Raw genomic sequence first — 12,422 nt, forward strand, 5'->3', positions numbered from 1 at the left:
AATTTCTCCGTAAACTTCGCTCCAAATTTTACAAAATTTCATATTTAGGCGTAATTTGAGTCGTAGAATCGAAATATGTAAGAAAATTGGTATGTTATTTCAGAAAAAGTCCTATTTTGTGTCAAAATACCTATGTTAGAATAGTGCTATATATAAATCTAATATATATCCTAAGTCGCGCTTTCGAGACATGAAGAACGCAATTTGAATTTTGTCAATCGGCCCAGTAGATCGGGAGATATAGGTCTGTCCCATTTTTTTTTGAGCAGTGTACATCAACTAGATGTTAAAACAGCCTTTTTGTATGGCAACTTAAATGAAGAAATATATATGGAACAACCAGAAGGATTCTTGGTTCCGGAAGAAAGACATAAAGTTTGTAAATTACAGAAGTCGATTTATGGTCTCAAACAAGCAGCTAGTTGCTGGAATGCAGAAACTGAAAATACATTGAAGAATCTTGGGTTCAGTCAAAGCAAAGCAGATCCGTGTCTTTTCACAAAAGTGATTCGTGATAAAAGAAATAATTTAATAGTGTATGTTGATGACATCCTAATAAGTTCTACAGAAGAAGAACTAATTCTTCAAACAATTAATGATTTAAAGAAAAGTTACCAAATAACGCATCTTGGTGAAGCTAAATATTTCTTAGGCATGGAAATAAATCGCAAGGAAGATGGAAGTTATCTCTTATCACTGAAAAATAAAATAAATCAACTTGTCAAGCAATTTCAACTTGAAGAAGCGAAACCTGCTAGCACACCAATGGAAACAAACTATTATAATATAAACAAGGAAGAAAATCTCCTAACTTCAAATGATAAATTTCGCCAAGCTATTGTATATATATTGTATACGTCTTTTGTATATATCGTTTATCACAAGACCAGATATCACAGCTTCAACTCACATACTCAGCAGAAGGTGTAATAATCCACGTCAAAAGGACTGAAATGCTGTTAAAAGAATCATTAGATACTTAAACACGACAAAGAATCTATCCTTACAAATTTGGTCGAGTCAAGAACCTAATATTACAGTTTATCCAGATGCTGATTGGGGACAAGATATTGAAGATAGAAAATCAACATCAGGAAGTGTTATTTTATTGGAAAAAACTGTATTTCGTGGTTTTAAAGATAACAAACTTGTGTTTCTTTATCCTCAGCAGAATCTGAATATGTTGCACTATCGCAAGCTACGCAAGAACTATTATGGCTATTAAAATTAACAGAAGATTTCAATCTACCCCAAACTCTACCGATAAAAGTATTTGAAGATAATCAGTCTACAATAAGACTTGTAGAATCTGAAAAATTCTGTTTGAAAACATATTAATACAAAAGTTCATCATATACGCGACATGAATAACAAAGGAATAGTAAAACTTGCTTATCTTTCAACAGAGCAAATGGTTGCTGATATTATGACTAAACCAATTCCTAAAGCTAAATTTCAGTTTTGCAGGCATGAATTGCAATGAGTTTCATTAGCAAAACAGGGGCAATGTTAGCATAAATTTAGGTATTTTGCATAATGAAACTCGAAAGGCATACGAAACGAACGTGCGCCAAGATATATATTGGCGAGAGAAAGTAAAGTTCGTGAGCAATGCAGTATATTTGACTTTCACCTTAGCTACGTGGAGTGTATTGGTTTAGTACTTTCTCTTTTCAGGTACTATGTCGAAGTATGTTCCTGTTTTTCTTTTTTCTTATTGCCTACAATAGGTAAGCCTGATATTTAGGACTGATGATGATTCTATGTAAGTTATCCTTTTCAATACTTCAGTGTTTTAATGTCTGTGAAGATTATTACTTTTTGTTATGCTTAAGTTAAGCAAAAATCTCCTATTTTATTAAATAAAGTTTTCCTAGTTAATTTTTTGACTTATGATTCTTTAATGAAAACTGTGCTTGAGGAAACTTACTCATTACGCCTTCAGTGCTAATGCACAATCCAACAGAGAGCCTTGGGAGACTAGAGGCAGGATAAAGTCAAACAGAAGTGGCCAGATGGCTCCTTCTGTGGTTCATAGGCTTTGGAGGCGATTTCAAACCACAGATTCGCCCTCTAGGAGGTTCAGCCAAGGACGGCCAACTGCTACGACGAGCGCTGATGACCGATATTTGACATTATGTGCACGCAGGAATAGAAACGCTACTCCGACTCTTAGATCCTCCCTTGCTGCAGCCACCGGAAGGTTGATGTCAACGTCAACTGTGCGTAGAAATTTTATGTATGCGAGTGATTGTAATGGGAACATGACTTTCATAAAATTAGCATCTCCATAAAAATATCACATTTGAAATACGTAAATGTGGTATTCAGCGGTTCTAGAGGTATATAGGTTTTCTATCAGATAAAAAATCCCTAGTTTATGAATTTCGAATCAGGCCATTCTAGATGGTGTTTTTTTTTTTACCTTTCGGGGAAAATCACTAATTTATGCCTTTCGAATTGTTATAATTTAGATTGTTTTACCTTTTGCGGATTTCATGCAGTCGGCACATGTGTGTATATAGATTAAGCTCTATTCTATGGCGCTCAGGTTTTCTTGGTAATTATCACCAAAGCGCATAACACTGTCAAACCAACTTAATAGTATCAATGATTTAACACGACGAGCCTACCTCGGTGTTTTCCATAATGGAACCGATCCGTAACTTTACTCAGTCACCGAGCAGTTAAAGCTGTGAAACAACGGTGTAATTTACACTCATTATTATAACAACTCAAAGCGGGCTAAAGACAAAAGACGTTAAAATGCTGGGTTGCTACTGAGAATATGCATTTAAAGTACTATGAATTCTTCAAAGACGTTTTGCACTGGTCATTGTAATGGAACTTCTGTAATGAGCAGTTGTTATAGCGAGCAGTGACTGCAGTTGGCTCCCGTCTCATTTCTGAACGGGTCGATTGCTTGAGGTTTTCCTGGTGTGCAATATACTTGATGTGTAACGTAAAGAATAAAAAGGAGTCAACGAGGCATGTAGCAAGTACGATAGTACTAAAAGTAATAAATTAGCGCAAAGTGCTGCTAAATTTAAATGAAGTTTAAAAGTGAGTGTGTATCCATTTCATCAGCAAGAAGACATGAATTCCACCAATGTTTGTAATACATGATAAAGGCAAAGTAAGAATCTAGTATAGTAAGACTTATACTGATCTGAAATACAAAAAAATTAAAAATTAAGAAAGTAAAATAGCAAGTACTAATCTCCCATGTTTGGAGCTCCAAAACAGTACTTGTCAAGGGAAAAGTGTTTGAAATTCCATACCCTCTCGATTACTTAGACACCTAAAGCAAGCTTCGTACCGTCTAATTCACTGAGACTCAAAGCGTAGTATAGACAAGGTACTCAAGTTACAAGTTACTACTACTGCTCAATGAAAATATTCCTTTTGTAGGGTGATAAATTCAATATATAAACAGTAATTAATAATTGTCAGTATGCTTACCTTAAATATAGACAGAATTGTAGATTAATAGCGACACTTGACTCTGACCCAAATAAATAAAGTTTAGACTTTAAATGCGCTAATTAGGTTTTTTATATTGTTATGAATTTGGTATTTAAAAAGCTAATGTTAGTTCAATTATAAATTAAATGGTTTTATTTCTCGCGCAGTGCAGCGCGTGACGAATATTAAAAGAAAGCTAAGCCGGAAAATTGAAAATACAAGAGCGCGTGCATTAAATAAATAAATATCTCATTTTGATTTCGAGAAAGTACTGAAAAATTCTAGCGCGTGATTTTAAAATCTTCTAAAAGGAGGAAAACATCTCAGTTTGTAGTAGTTGCTTAGTTTATTGATGTTTAGAAAACTGCTCTTGTTGATTGTAGCGAATTCGCGGATTAGCGTTCTTTAGCTGTTTTGAATTACGTTCTATTGGACATTTGAGTAGTTAAAAGATAACTACTGTTAGATATTGTAATACTGCATGATAATTTGAGAAAATTTAAGCATTTTTGTTGTGATAATAATAAGTTTTTGTTCATTTTTAATCGGACCTGTGAAATCATTTCATAACGAACCCGTACGCACGCAACAATTTTTGGTGTCAGAAGAGCAATTAAGGCAGTTAATATCAGCCTTTGCCTCATTTAAAGTAGAAATTAAAGAGGAAATTAAATTGGGCCAGGAATCCGTTAAAGAAGAAATGGAATTGGGCCAAGATTCCGTTAAAGGAGAGATGAGATCCGTTAAAAAGGCAATGGAAGCCGTTCACGAAAAGTTGGAAGCTGGTCAAGTAACTTTTAAAGAAGACATAAAAGCTGTACAAGAAAAGATTGAAGCAAGTCAACCCGAAATGAAAAGAGAAATAACCTGCGTCATAGAAAGTAAATTTGAGGCTATGGAAGACAGAATAGGAGCTGTCGAAAATAAAGTCGGGTAATTGAAGAAAAGGTTTCTTCTGTCAAAGATGAAATAGAAGATAGAGTGTCGTCTGTGGAGCGACGAGTCGAAGGAAGAGTTTCGGCCTTCCAACAACAAATTGAAGAAAGAGTTTCTGTCGTCCAAGGACATATTGAACAAAAAATCGAAGACAGAATTTCTGCTGTCGTCGCCAAAGAAGTTGACACTTTAAAGAAATTCGTAGCGACGGCAGAGAGCACTTCGGATGGTTTAAAATTTCTACCCATGACTGCTCGTTCCTCACTGAAGCTATCGACATATGATGGGAAGACCTCCTGGCAGGTGTATAAAACACACTTTTCTATCGTGGCGGATGCGAATGGATGGGATTCCCAAGCTAAGGCCTGTCATCTCGCCGCTTCTTTGAGAGCAGACGCAGCGGATATCCTGCAGACGCTTCCCGAAAACCAGAGACTAGAATTCGAAGCTCTATCCGGCGCATTGGAGCTGCGCTTTGGTGAAAAGTGTTTGAAAGACTACAGCAGGCTTAAACTAAAATCCCGTCAGCAGAAGCCCACCGAAACACTTCAGGAGCTCGCCACGGATGTTGAAAGGCTGTCACATCACGCCTTTTCGGAGTGCCCGACAGAAACAAGAGAAATCCTGTCGCTGCAATATTTCATCGACGGCATCCGGGATGCTGAAATACAGAAAGCTCTTCGAATGGCAGATGTAAATGACATAAAAAGCGCTCTGTTGTACGCCATGAATTTCGAGGCAGCCCAGCAAGCAACTAGTAGAGATCGCTACCCAGTTAGAGCTGTGCGAGTCCATGAGCCAGTGGATCAACTGATGGCTCGTTTAGATGATTTAGCCAGACAAGTCGACGCTTTGATACGGAGTAGGAGCGAGAAGAAAGTGGCTCTAAGGTGTTGGAGATGTGGTAGTGAAGGTCACCTAAGACGGAATTGCAGTACACCCCAGGGTACGGAATATAAAGCAGATGATTTTACCAGACAAGTCAGTGGCTTGAGACGGAACAGAAGTGAAAAGAAACTAATTCTAAAGTGCTGGAACTGCGGAGTTGAAGGCCACATACGAAGAAACTGCAGAACACCCCGAGGTACGGAAAATAAGACCATTTCCCAGCAACGACGCAGTAAACAAATTAGTGACCATATCGAGGAACGGAGGTAAGCCAGATAATGAAAAACCTTGCTTTAAAGCGCTTAAAATTTATACAGTGAGTGGCAACAGTAACGGAATGTCCATTAATGGGAATATCGATGGAGTTTCTTGCAATATGATCATTGACACAGGAGCTAATGTTACCATCATTAGGAAAGATTTAGCTGAACAGTTTAAAGATAAACTTATTTGGACGCCATCCTGTGTTACCCTTCAGACTGCGTCTGGTGATAAGATCGACATAACTGGGAAGTCAAACGTAAGCATCACGTTTGGAAATGCCTACCATCACACGGCTTATGTGGCGGATATCACAGATCCATGCATACTCGGATTGGACTTTTTAAGGAAATACAATTTTTCCTTAGACTTGAAAAACAACAAACTGCTTTCAGCATCTGATGGCATGACTATCCATCCTCAAAAGAGATACTCACCGGAAACGCCGACGCCCTGTGTAGAAGACCTTGCCAAGAAAGCTGCCGATATTGTTCCAGGGTGGAAGCGAAATACGAGCTGCTGACTCCGGTCGCAATACAAATTACAACATCAACATCGGCTGATTGAAAACCGTGGAGTGATGATGAAGTCAGGAAAGACCAGCTGGAAGACCGCGACATTAAGCCCATAATTGATTTAATGGAGTCATCAACCAGAAAACCTACCTGGCAAGACATTTCTATCTGTAGTCCTACAACAAAACAATACTGGGCACTCTGGGATTTCACTTCACATTCGAAACGGCGTCTTATACCGGAAATTCGAATCGGATGATGGGAAGACGTTCCGATGGCAAATGATACTTCCAAGATCCCGGATTCCTGATGTCCTTAAAGAACTACATAACAGCCCTACGGGAGGTCACTTTGGAATAATGAAGACCTTGCAGAGAGCTCGTGAGCGCTTTTATTGGAATAATGCAAAGGATGACGTACAAAAGTGGTGCCGATCATGCGATGCCTGTGCAGGTCGGAAAGGACCGAGGAAACGCAGCCGAGGCAAGCTGCAACGTTACAAAGTAGGTGCGCCGTTTGAACGTATCGCCTTTGACATCTTGGGACCTCTGCCACGAACTGCTGATGGCAACAAATACATACTCGTTGTCATTGATTACTTCACCAAGTGGCCTGAAGCGTATCTTATTCCTGATCAAGAGGCTGTCACAATAGCTGAGGTGATGGTACAGCACTGGATTTCCAGGTTCGGAGTTCCTCTTCAGTTACATTCTGATCAGGGAAGGAATTTTACGTCGGAAGTAATCAAAGAACTCTGCAAATTACTCGGCATTGACAAAACCCAAACGACGCCATTACATCCCCACTCGGACGGCATGGTAGAGAGGTTCAATCGAACAATCCTTAATAACCTCTCATTAGTGGTTTCCAGAAACCAACAGGATTGGGACAAGAAATTACCACTGTTTTTACTGGCTTACCGCAGTGCTGTCCACGAGACTACCGGCTATTCCCCATCACAGATGCTGTTCGGTCGTGATCTTCGTCTGCCTTGTGATATATTGTTTGGCCGCCCTCCGGATGCTCCTTCATCGTCTGAGGAATATATTCAAGATCTCCAGGCCCGGTTTGAAGTGATGCACAACTTTGCACGAGAGCGAGTCGACTTGGCGACGGAGAAGATGAAGACCCGCTACGACACAAGAGCTACTGAACATCAATTCCACGAAGGAGACAAGGTTTGGTTGTGGAATCCAACTCGACGGAAAGGACTTTGTCCGAAATTACAGTCACCTTGGGATGGCCCATACACAGTTCTAAAAGGGCTGAATGACGTCGTGGTTCGGGGATTCATAAGTCTTCGAACTCTAAACCTTAAGTCGTTCATTACGACAGGTTAGCTCATTACTATGGCCATAGTACGTAATGTAAATAATTTTAAATAGTGTAAGACCATGGTCCTTTTTGATTTTAAATGTGTATTTGATTTGATTTGTATTTAGTGTTTGATTTGCATTTAGTATTTGATAGCATTTGTTTAAGTTATCTATTGCATTTATTTTTCATGTTGTTTATTATTGTAATATAATGCTTATTAATGCATTTAAGCCACAGTTGTAAGTTTGGCTTTCTGTCCAGGGATTATACTGCCCAGGACATGCAGTCCTTGGGAAGGGGGCAGTGTTATGAATTTGGTATTTAAATAGCTAATGTTAGTTCAATTATAAATTAAATGGTTTTATTTCTGGCGCAGTGCAGCGCGTGACGAATATTAAAAGAAAGCTAAGCCGGAAAATTGAAAATACAAGAGCGCGTGCATTAAATAAATAAATATCTCTTTTTGATTTCGAGAAAGTACTGGAAAATTCTAGCGCGTGATTTTAAAATCTTATAAAAGGAGGAAAACATCTCAGTTTGTAGTAGTTGCTTAGTTTGTTGATGTTTAGAAAACTGCTCTTGTTGATTGTAGCGAATTCGCGGATTAGCGTTCTTTAGCTGTTTTGAATTACGTTCTATTGGTCATTTGAGTAGTTAAAAGATAACTACTGTGAGATATTGTAATACTGCATAATAATTTGAGAAAATGTAAGCATTTTTGTTGTGATAATAATAAATTTTTGTTCATTTTTTTCATCGGACTTGTGCATTCATTTCATAACGAACCCGTACGCACGCAACAATATGTTGTCATGTTCATGGAATACTCGCTGTAAACGAAATAATCCTGCAATGCATTGTACAGGTAAGACTCGAGTACTGCCATATAAACACTATTTTTTTTTCATCGCCCATCGAATTTTACATACAGCCAAACTGAACGTTCAGTTTCCCTCTACCCTTTGATCATTTCAACGCCCCCTGAGAATTGTGTCGGTAAAGTGAAATTATGATAATATTTTCTCTCAAAGTGCTCAAACTTCAGTTCTTTCGTCTAAAATGAGTACGGTATTCTAAAGTGTTTGCTCAAATAATTATTATTTTAATGGGTACGTAAGTGACCTAAGATAAGAATTTCACATGAAAGCAGTAAGCGTTTGATTAAAATTGCCATTCCCCTAAAGTAAACATGTTATTTCTCAAAAATGGTCAATGAAAAATAAGTAACTTAAGGTTAATTAATGAGGAAACGAGATTCCAATTATATTGATTTTTCTTGCAGTCGTTATGGTACACGTTTTACTGCAGAAAAGTATTTGCAAGAATGAATGATGCTTGTACACCAAAATACGCAACTGAGAAATAAAAAATAATCTGCTAACTTACTTGTGGAAAGAGAAATATATCAGAACTTTTTAATTAAAAAATGAATAGAAACAAATAACACCTTTATATAAAAGGCGGGTCGTGATTTGTAAAATATTGTTGTTAGTTGAAAAGTTTTTTCAATAAGTTGGAAAATTTAAAAATATTATTGTCGCATGTAAATATTTGGTTGTCCGGAAAATAATGCACTTTTTTCAATTTTTCATATTTGTTGTACATTTTTAGAAACAAACATATTTTGAATTACATTGGTTTATATATCATTTTGAAGCTCTAGTTTCGCTCTATATTTCTATAATAATCATTTTGTTCCAAAATTATTTTCAAAAATATTTACTAGGTGTTTTTGTTTAGATGTCAAAACGGGAGTTTCTGCAAATTTACTTTCAGAGGATGTTTTGCAAACATTAAACGATTCAATATATTATGACTGGCTGATAATAAAATCACTGCTTCAAACCAAAAAATAAATTTTTAAGTGTTTCTAGTCCTTTATTGCCGTATACAATTAAAGACATTATGTTTCAAGAGTAGCCAAAAAGGAAACATTTAAATGCGTTGTTTCAAATTGTTGCCACCAAATATTATTGCCCAGTGTTACAATCAAAGAAAATAAATAATAAAATATATGCGTGAGTATATGCATGTTTCTCGCATTGTGAAAAAAATAGGTACCTAGAGACATCAAATTTTGAATAACGTTGTCCTCCACGGAGCATGACCACCTAGAGGCCCGAATTTTGAATTTCGAATTTATTTTATCATCATATTTTACAAAATGTTCACGAATGTTTGATGTACAACTCAACGAATTTAAAACGAGCAGTAGAAATACTGTACGAAACGGAAAAGGCATTTTTATCTCCATAGCCTTAAGACTCTCTACCGGAAATTCTAAAGATAGGCTGTTTTTATTCATTTTATAATTGTGCTGTTGAATAGAATGTTATGTCACGTAAGCGACAAGAACGTGTTATTTAATACATGAAGGAAGTACACAAAATATTAATAATAAAAAGACAAAAAGAGAGTTTTGTAAATGCATCTTAGTACGAAAACTTAACATTTATATAATGAATTGAGAGAAGATTTTTATAATTTAATAATGAAGCTAAAAGAAAAAAAATGGATTAGTAGGAGAAAGTGTAAGAACAGACTAGTGGACTGAGGCTATAGCGACAGCGTCTAAGCCGAAACAAAAAACATTTTTGAGCGACCGTTAAAATCTGAAAACTTTCAGATCTTTTTTAATAAATATTTATTAGACATTATTAATAAAAATGAAAATAAAGAAATTTCATATAAATAATTGTCAGTAAGTTATTTTTTATTAATATTTGTATTAAAATTTAATTTTCTTAAAAGAAGTGTTTTTTCTCACAAGTGCGCAGAGTATTTATAATACATTAAAGATGTGTTTTGGAAGCGCTATGTAGTAAATTATATGCGATATACTTTTAATATATTATAGACTATTTTAGTTGAAACAGTTGTTTTCAGTTGTATCATTGTATCATTGTTTTTCTGTTAGTGTTAAACAATATTCATTCACCACGTGTTTTAGCGACTGGGAATACATTTATAATTTGCATCCCTCTCCCCCCAAAAAAATGAGGAACTAGTTCAAATCATGTTTCAGATTAATGTCACATAATAAATATGGGATCAAAATAATCAACGGAATTTTTAAATCATCCTCGCAAGGTGGGAACCTGGTGCAAATACGTAAAACTATATCTTGCATATCAGATCAAAGTGTAAATTTGTCTGTGATAAGAACACTATTCCGATTTAGAATTCACAAAGCAGCTACTTTATCCAGTCAAGAGTAAAAAATTGAAAGATGTTGATTACATATGTGTTACATTCACTCTTACAATAATACCCTTGTAGCGTTGCGTGCCTCCAACTTGCACGCAACCAAGAGGTGACTGTAAAAACTGGATAAAAGACAGAGTCTTGTTAAGGGTTTAAGTCCCTTTTTATTCAACGTAATAAATTACAAGTGCGTGCTCTTGACGCTCACAAACTGCGCCAATTCGGCGGTCAAATAAAAATAATAACCTGAAAAGAAACTAAAGACAAGACTCTAACTACGAGGCTCTCTAAAAGTAACTAACCTCACCGCGTTTTACAATACCGCTGCTAATTCAGCAAACTTGAAGATCACTTGAACGATTAACAATTCTTCCAGGCCAGCACACACGCCGAAACGCGGGGTTCTTCAATTTCTGGCTAACTACCTCCGCGCTCGTGAAGTAAGAACAGCACACCTTGAACTCGTTTCCTTTCTATTTAACTCAGAATACTTCCGCTGATAATTTGAATCCTTGCGCGTTCTACTAAACTTTACATACTCTGGCATTGTCAGTTCCAGGGGAAAAGTAAGGCTTGACAGGAAAGGTAGTTTAAACTTAAAATAAATGTTAGTTAAAATAAATATAAACCCTACACCCTCTTCGAAGATATTTAGGATTTTAACATGTAGGACACTTAAATAATCACCATTATATAAATGTCGCGTTTTGAATTTTGAACAAGTAGTATACAAGTTATAAATGTGTTTGTCAATGAGTGAAATATCCTAAAAATGATTAAACAACGCATCTTTTTGAGTTAAAAGGATCTTTAAAAATTATAAATAAGGTTAATTTTAAAATTATTACGCATTGAAGTGTATCTAACTGGACAAACTTCTGAAAAAATTTACCAAAGTGATATAGAATGAATTATAAGAAAAGAAAAAAAATCTGAAAGTTTTCAGATTTTAGCCGTCGCCTAAAAGCTTTGATAAGGTCTTTTACGCTTTCGCATGAGCTCGCAGGCTACCAACCGGCTGTTTACATTCACACTTACTAACCCCTTTTTTTTGTCTTTTTATATTTACTATTTAAGCAGCATTTTCTTCGGACTTACGCCATATACAATTCACGAATAAAAATCGCAAAAATTTTAAAAGCAGCTTATCAGCTTTAGAATCCCCGATGCAGCGTTAGTATTAGCATATATTTTTCTGTTTTTTTTTCCTGTCTTTCTCAGTTCATCACATCAATGTTAAGTTTCCTTGCTTAGAATGGCTTTACAAAACTTGTTTGTATTTTTATTATTAAAGGTCTGTGTGTTTACTTCATTTATTAAATATCACGCTCTTGGTGCTTACGCCGCATAAAATTCCATATAACAGAGATATAAAATATTTAAAAACTGCATATCTTCAGATATCTGATAGAGAGTCTGGCGAGTTGGAGATAAAAATATTTTTTATCTCCAATATGCCGTTGCTATCTTTGAAATCGTTGAGTTTGTTAATGAAAATTTCATTCAAATTTTACAAAATATGAGACAACTAATAAAACAAATTCGAAATTCAAATTCTGGCATCCAGCTGCTCATATTAGTGTGGAGTACGCTATTCAAGATTTGATCTTTCGTAATGCGAGAAACATCCATACTTTCAAACAGACTCATTATTTATCATTCATTATTTAATTTATTTAAACATATTATTCGGTGGCAACACTTTGAAAAATGATACAAAGAATTTTATTAGTGTTTCGACGCAAAATTTCGTGTCGGAACAAATATCCCATTGGGTGCTAACGTTCCTTCTGGGCTAAAAATACAAACACACTTCGAAAAGAATGGAAAGTAAGA

General features: G+C 35.9%; 1 long non-coding RNA gene across 1 annotated transcript in view; it reads right to left on the reverse strand.

The window, feature by feature from the left end:
• Positions 1 to 3,566, reverse strand: part of LOC146998353 (uncharacterized) — a 42,521-nt gene extending 38,955 nt beyond the window's left edge. Inside the window, exon 1 of the long non-coding RNA XR_015039289.1 lies at positions 3,463 to 3,566. This is a non-coding gene — a long non-coding RNA (uncharacterized LOC146998353). The remainder of the gene's footprint in view (positions 1 to 3,462) is intronic.
• Between the last annotated feature and the right edge of the window lie 8,856 nt (positions 3,567 to 12,422).

Source organism: Stegodyphus dumicola, chromosome 2, assembly GCF_044657685.1.
Source record: "Stegodyphus dumicola isolate Sdum_Otavi_A_Nest chromosome 2, ASM4465768v1".
NCBI classification, from domain to species: domain Eukaryota; kingdom Metazoa; phylum Arthropoda; class Arachnida; order Araneae; family Eresidae; genus Stegodyphus; species Stegodyphus dumicola.